Source organism: Hakea prostrata, chromosome 8 (assembly GCF_041222555.1).
Source record: "Hakea prostrata isolate BN-2017 chromosome 8, UWA_Hpros_2, whole genome shotgun sequence".
NCBI classification, from domain to species: Eukaryota; Viridiplantae; Streptophyta; class Magnoliopsida; order Proteales; family Proteaceae; genus Hakea; species Hakea prostrata.
Genome location: NC_142607.1, coordinates 35,334,312 through 35,341,272, shown reverse-complemented (window position 1 = coordinate 35,341,272; position 6,961 = coordinate 35,334,312).

Below are 6,961 nucleotides of genomic sequence, written 5' to 3'. Positions count from 1 at the left end.
TTTCAGTCACATCCTATTGCAAAGATCGACAAATTTTCCCTTGAAGAAAATACTCGCACCGACCGGACTTGGCCGGAAGATTGGTATCCTGGGCGATCGAGCTTAGTGAGCATCAAATAGAATTCCGACCAAGGCCAGCTATTAAAGCTCGGTCCTAGCTGATTTCATCCTTGAAACTTCCGAGCCGAGCAGCATGAACAAGAGGAAGAGGCCACTCCCGAAAACATCAAGAGATGGATACTTTCAGTGGATGGTTCCAGCAACGCACAGGGGAGTGGAGCGGGATTGCTCCTAATCAGCCCAGGAGGATTCCACATCCGGTATGCCCTACGTTTCCAGTTCAAAGCCTCAAATAATGAAGCAGAATATGAAGCACTGATAGCTGGTCTTCGCATAGCAAAAGCCCTCGACATTCAGAATATTGAAGTTAGAAGCGATTCACAACTAATTGTGAATCAAGTGAACGGGCTATATGAAGCAAAAGAAAAAAGGATGACTAAATATCTGACCATGGTCAACCAATACAGACAGTTCTTCAAAAACATCCAAATCCAACAAGTCCCTAGAGCAGAAAATGAACAGGCAGATGCCTTATCTAGGTTGGCTACGGATGAGATAGAAGCAGACCCGGTTGTATATATGGAAGAGCTACAATTTCCGAGCATCAATCTGACCGACCAGATGCACATTCAGTCCGAGCACGGTTGGATGACTCCAATAATCAATTATCTTGAAGGTGATTTACTACCAGAAGATCCAAAGGAAGCTCGAACTATAAAGCAGAGAGCAGTTAGATACACTGTCAGAAATGACAAGTTGTACAAAAAGTCTCTCACCCGACCATTGTTACGATGTGTGGGGGCTCCAGAAGCAGCCGTCATCCTAAAAGAAATTCATGAAGGAAATTGCGGAAGTCATATAGGAGCCAGAGCCTTAGCAGATAAGGTAATAAGGCAAGGATATTATTGGCCCACACTACAACAAGATTCGAAGGCTCACGTCCGCAAATGTGACAAGTGCCAGGCACACGCCAACATACCTCATGCTCCCGCAATGCCTCTAACATCAACTCTCTCTCCGATTCCATTCGCTAGATGGGGGATGGACTTGGTAGGGAAACTACCAAAGGCCACAGGAAGCAGAGAGTACTTGGTGGTGGCGGTCGATTACTTTACTAAATGGGTGGAAGCTGAAGCATTGGCATCCATAAATACCGATTAGATGAAAAAATTCGTCACGCATAATATCATGTATCGGTATGGTATCCCAAAAATCATAGTCACCGACCACGGTAAACAGTTCGAAAATGCTGAATTCGAACGATTCTGTAAAGAGCAAGGCATAGAGCACCGTTGGTCTTCTGTAGCATATCCACAGAGCAATGGTCAAGTGGAAGTGACTAATAGATCAATGTTGGAAGGATTAAAGAAAAGATTGGACCAGTCTAAAGGCAGATGGGTAGAGGAGCTACCTAAAGTTCTGTGGTCTTACCGAACTACTGCCAGGACGACCACCGGTGAATCTCCATTCCGACTAGCTTATGGAGTCGAAGCTCGGATTCCCGTAGAGGTTAAGGTCGGATCTATCAGAGAGGAAGAATTCAATGAAGAAGCTAACATCGAAGGAATGAGGGCCAACATAGACTTCATTGAGGAAATCAGGGATAAAGCACAATATCGATTGGAGGAATACCATAGACGCATTGCAACACATTACAATGCAAGGGTCAAAATGCGACAAGTATCTTCCCGGAGATCCGGTCCTCCGCAAATCATCTGCCTCTGATCCTACAAATCAAGGAAAGCTTGCGCCTAACTGGGAAGGACCGTACATCGTAGTACAACAAGTTGCCCCAGGAGCATACAAGCTGCGCGATCCAGAGACCGGCCAACTCATACCTAGGACCTGGAATTCAAACAACTTGAGGAAATACTATCAATAGAATAAAAGCCTCAACAAATTTTGGAATTTTCTTTCAGTTTTCGTCTTTAAATTGTTTAGATATTCACTCTAATTGGTGATTCAGACATTTTGATTTGAATAAAGTTTTTGAAATTTCTACATATCATTACAGCTTAAGCTAAAATGATCATGGGGGTATTGCCAGATAACTGAAATTCATCAACCGAAACCAAAAGCCCTAAGTCACTTAGGCACAAAAAGCCCTAAGTCACTTAGGCACAAAAAGCCCTAAGTCACTTAGGCACCAAAAGCCCTAAGCCACTTAGGCATCAAAAGCCCTAAGTCTCTTAGGCCACCGACCTACTAAGGTCGGAAAAATCAAAAGCCCTAAGTCTCTTAGGCCACCGACCTACTAAGGTCGGAAAAACTAAAAGCCCTAAGTCACTTAGGTACCAAAAGCCCTAAGTCACTTAGGCACCAAAAGCCCTAAGTCACTTAGGCACCAAAAGCCCTAAGTCTCTTAGGCCACCGACCTACTAAGGTCGGAAAAACTAAAAGCCCTAAGTCACTTAGGCACCAAAAGCCCTAAGTCACTTAGGCACCAAAAGCCCTAAGTCTCTTAGGCCACCGACCTACTAAGGTCGGAAAAACCAAAAGCCCTAAGTCACTTAGGCACCAAAAGCCCTAAGTCACTTAGGCACCCAAAGCCCTAAGTCACTTAGGCACCCAAAGCCCTAAGTCACTTAGGCACCAAAAGCCCTAAGCCACTTAGGCATCAAAAGCCCTAAGTCTCTTAGGCCACCGACCTACTTAGGTCGGAAAACCAACAGCCTTACGTCACTTAGGCATCAAAAGCCCTAAGTCACTTAGGCACAAGAAGCAACTTAGACATACAAAGACTTAAACTTTGGTGTTCGGAAGAAAGGGGTAACAATTGACAAAAAAAAATCTGTTATAGATTAAATGTCTTTCTATTCCAAATAAATAAAGATTACATTAAGCCTCAAAAAGAGGGCAATATAACAACAAAAAGACATTTAAAAAGTCATCCGAACTAAGTCTTCTTCTCAGATTTACTGGAAGAGGTCGAGCATCCGACCTTGGGCATTGGAGCCCAGTTCGAATCCAAAAAGTCGGTTACTTCAACATTTGAGGGCTTTGGAAATCGAGGCTGGTCGGCACACCACTGGGGACGAGGAACTTTCAGATCGTCATAGATGCCCGGATCAATGAAAGCTTTGAAAGCCTCTAAATTCAAATCCCTAAAAGCTGCTATGATCCCCTGGTAGACTTGGCGGCGAGCATAAATATACCCAGGGGCAGCAACCTTCGCCATAAACTTCCTGCATCCTGCAGTCTTGATCCACCTCTTAATGACTTCATGACGAAGCTCGTCGGAAAGATCTTCGAAGACACAGGGAGCTTTTTCTTCAATCATCTTGGTCAACCGAGCAACCTCACTATCCGAACTCTCCAACTTTGCTTGCAGACTACTGATCTCTGCATCCTTTCCGACCAGGGAGCCTTCAGCCTCCTCCAAGCTAGTTTGCAGAGTAGATTTTTCAAGTACTAATGCATCATTAGTACCTTTCACAGCTGCAAGCTCGCTTAGCAACTCGGCTTCCCGAGCAATCAAAGAGTCGTTACTCGACTTCAAAGCTGACAACTCCTCTTTTAACTTCTCGTTACGTTGCTCGGACTCTTGAAGAGAAAAATAATCTTGCCGAGCAGAGCCAATACTTTGACCCAAGGATTGGATCAAAGCACAAGCCATCCTGTACACCAGGAAAAAAGGGTAAGATTACATATACAGTAAAGAGAACAACAGATAAAACAAGAAGAAGGTACACATACCTCACAGTAATATTATGTGCCTGAAGACGACCAAAGGTATGGAGGTATTCAAGGTCGGATGGCAGAATAGCCCCAGTCAACCACTCGTTGGCAACATGGGACATGGACCGAGGATCGCCTCTAAAAACGGATGAGTTACCATCCAACGACCAATCTGGTCGAAGAATGTTGGTAGACCCTGAGGTCTTCACTTCATCAGGATTACCCTGACCTGAAATATCTTCACCCAAGGAAGGATGAGAATCAGGATCCGAGCTACTCTTGCTAGCCATCCTCTTGGTCGGTCGAGGAGGAAGATCGGATGAGTTGCCTTTCCGAACACGGGAAGATGATTTGTCCTTCATTACACCCTTATCTTTTGAAGGGGAAGACCGATCAGTAGTTGGGGCCTTATCTAGTTTAATAGGATGCTTGGCCTCCACTTCCAACATACTAGCTGCAGCATCCTCAAAATCTTCCTCACCGAGCATCACTGCATCATTTTTTCCGAATAAGATGACTTTGGAAATAATAAGATGAAACGAAAGCAGGATGAAAAGGAGAAAAGACTCGTCTTACCGGTCAAAAACCCCCAATAACGGAGGATGTTCGGATATTCCGGACAATACCCATTAACAGCAAATAAATTCCGATCTGCGGTTGGGATCTTCCGAATACGATCCCGGGCTTCCTGCTCGGAACAAGTAAGAGGAGGAATGGCATTTGAATCCTCCTTAGGTGCTTTTGGCCACAAGGTAGGGAAACCAGGAGAAGAGGGAGGACGAACAAAAAAGTATCTAGACCTCCAACCCTTAGTGTTGGTAGGGAGAGTACCCTTCCCCACAAAATTCCCTTCCCAACCAGAATGAGAAGGAGTACGTTTGGAAAGATAGAACCAACGATCTTGTTCTTGTTTTTTACACATAAAGAACTGAAGAAACAAATTCAAGGTCGGCACTACACCGACCTCATCATGTTTACAGAATCCCCAAAAACAGATGATATTACGCCAACTGTTGGGTGCTAACATTCCCGGACACATCCCAAAGCGATTAAGGAAATCAGCAAAAACAAGGTGCACGGGAAGCCTAAAGCCACTAACAAAGGCATCTTCGTATACAACAAACTCACCAGGAGGAGGTCGGTGAGCCCGATCATAACAAGATGGAACGCTCTGTACGAAGCTATCAGGAATAGCATACCGAGCCCGAATCTCCTTCAGATCAGCTTCTGTAAGCTCGGACGGATAGAATTTGGGACCTGAAGTACTAGGGTCGAAATCTATGTGTTCGGAAGTTTTAGGACGACTTCTCTCAAGAGCTAAGGCTGAGGGGGAAAGGCTAAACAACCAACGTTTCCTATTCGTACTAAACCGACTACGAATACTCAATGAAGCTAACTCAGCATCACTAAGTAGGTTTGGACGAGTACCTGGAGACAAGGTCGGGTCAACAGCAGTGTCACTATCAGTGTCACTGCACCCGAAGAAGAAGCCCCACTGTCTCCGTAACGAGCAAAGGGAACTCCCCGAAGAGGGTTGGCTAAAGGAGGCCCCGGAAGGCTTAGAAGCTTTCCTCTTCACACCCATTACTAAACAGAGGCGAAACAAGCGAAAAAAGAACGAGAAAAGAAAATACAAAAGAAAACTCAGAGATTGAATACAAACGCAATGATAAAGGTCATCAAAAGATTCAAAAGAGGTAGGTAAACTTACTCGTGAAGGAAAAGCAGAACGAGCACCAGGATAAAGCTTAAAAGGAATCTTCAAAAGCACTGCAACTCCTTTCGTTTTCACAAAGAACGGAAATGAAACAGCAGAAGCAAATGAAAGAGGAAGAAGAAAGGTTTATGTACCCCCAAATATTCCAATCTAAGTGATAAAGTAAGGGGGCTGTAGAACTTCCAAGAAGATTCTGATCCTGCGATTGTAATAACACCCACCTTCTGATGAATCTCCAAACGATGGCAACCGTACATCTTCCTTAAAGATTCTAATCTAAAAGTGAGGATTGAAAATCAAAAGAGAAGACAAACGGTTGCAATTCCAGCTTTTTAAAAAAAAAAAAAAAAAAAAAATCAAAGCATCCTCATCCAAAGTCATAAATGCAAGGCCACGTGTCCAAAAAGTCTTCCTCAAAGAACGTGCATTGTCATTCTCAGTTGTAATGGCGCAGTACTCGACCAGCTGACGTCAGTCATCAAACTTCCACATATCAGGATTGCAACAAGTAACCGTGGTCGAAAACAGTGACATATCCGATCATTAAATCTCTAAAGTCCGAACAGGAGAAAGCTCGGATTTCAGAGATTGGGGGGCTTATGATAAGGAAAGAACAAGTCAACTTAAACCAGTCCGGTTTGAGCCCAATCCGACCAGATCCGAATCAAACCAATTCGGTTTGAGCCCGGTCCGACAGATCGAATCAAACCAGTTCGGTTTGAGCTTAGTCCAACTAGAACGGATCCAGTGCGGACCGACCAAATCAAAGTCGGTCGGATAAGTACAAAAGCTGAATAACAAGGTGAATCCGAATAAGATTCTAGCCAAAGTTATAGTATTCAACCACGACTCAACTACTCCGTATTTGAGTAGGACACAATGACTATGAATCAGATTACAACCAAACTAGGGTTTGAGTCTCACTCGAACTCGTACATGGAAAATCTATAAAAAGGTAAAGGAGCACAAGAGAAAGGTACGCTGAATAGAATTATCACTATTCGTATTATTATTGTTCATTACTTTCTTGCCTTCCTTAGTCGGATTTCTAACTAGATCGTCGGAGTTGAAAACTCGACCTAGGAGCGGGGGGGGGGGGGGGGGGGGGGGGGGAGGGGGGCAGCGAGCCCCCCCCCCCCCCCCACCAACACAAAGAGAAAAAAGGAAGGGGGGGGAGGGAGGAAGGAGGGAGAAGAAAAGAGGAAAGAAGGGCCCAGCCCGGGTGTGAATAACTCATTTTCTCCCCCCCCACCAAAAGGGGTGGTCTCGCCTTGGTTGGGGGGGTTTTCCTTTTTTGTTTTTGGGGTTTTTTTTTTTTTTTTTTTTTTTTTTTTATGTTTTTTTTGTTTTTTTTTTTTTTTTTGGGTTTTTTTTGTTTGCTTTGTTTTGTTTATTGAATCTATTTCTGTTTTTTTTTTTTTTTTTTAATTTATTTATTATATGTTGGATTTTTGTTTAATATATATATAACTCGTGAAGGTAATGAAATTATCCGTGAGGCTGACA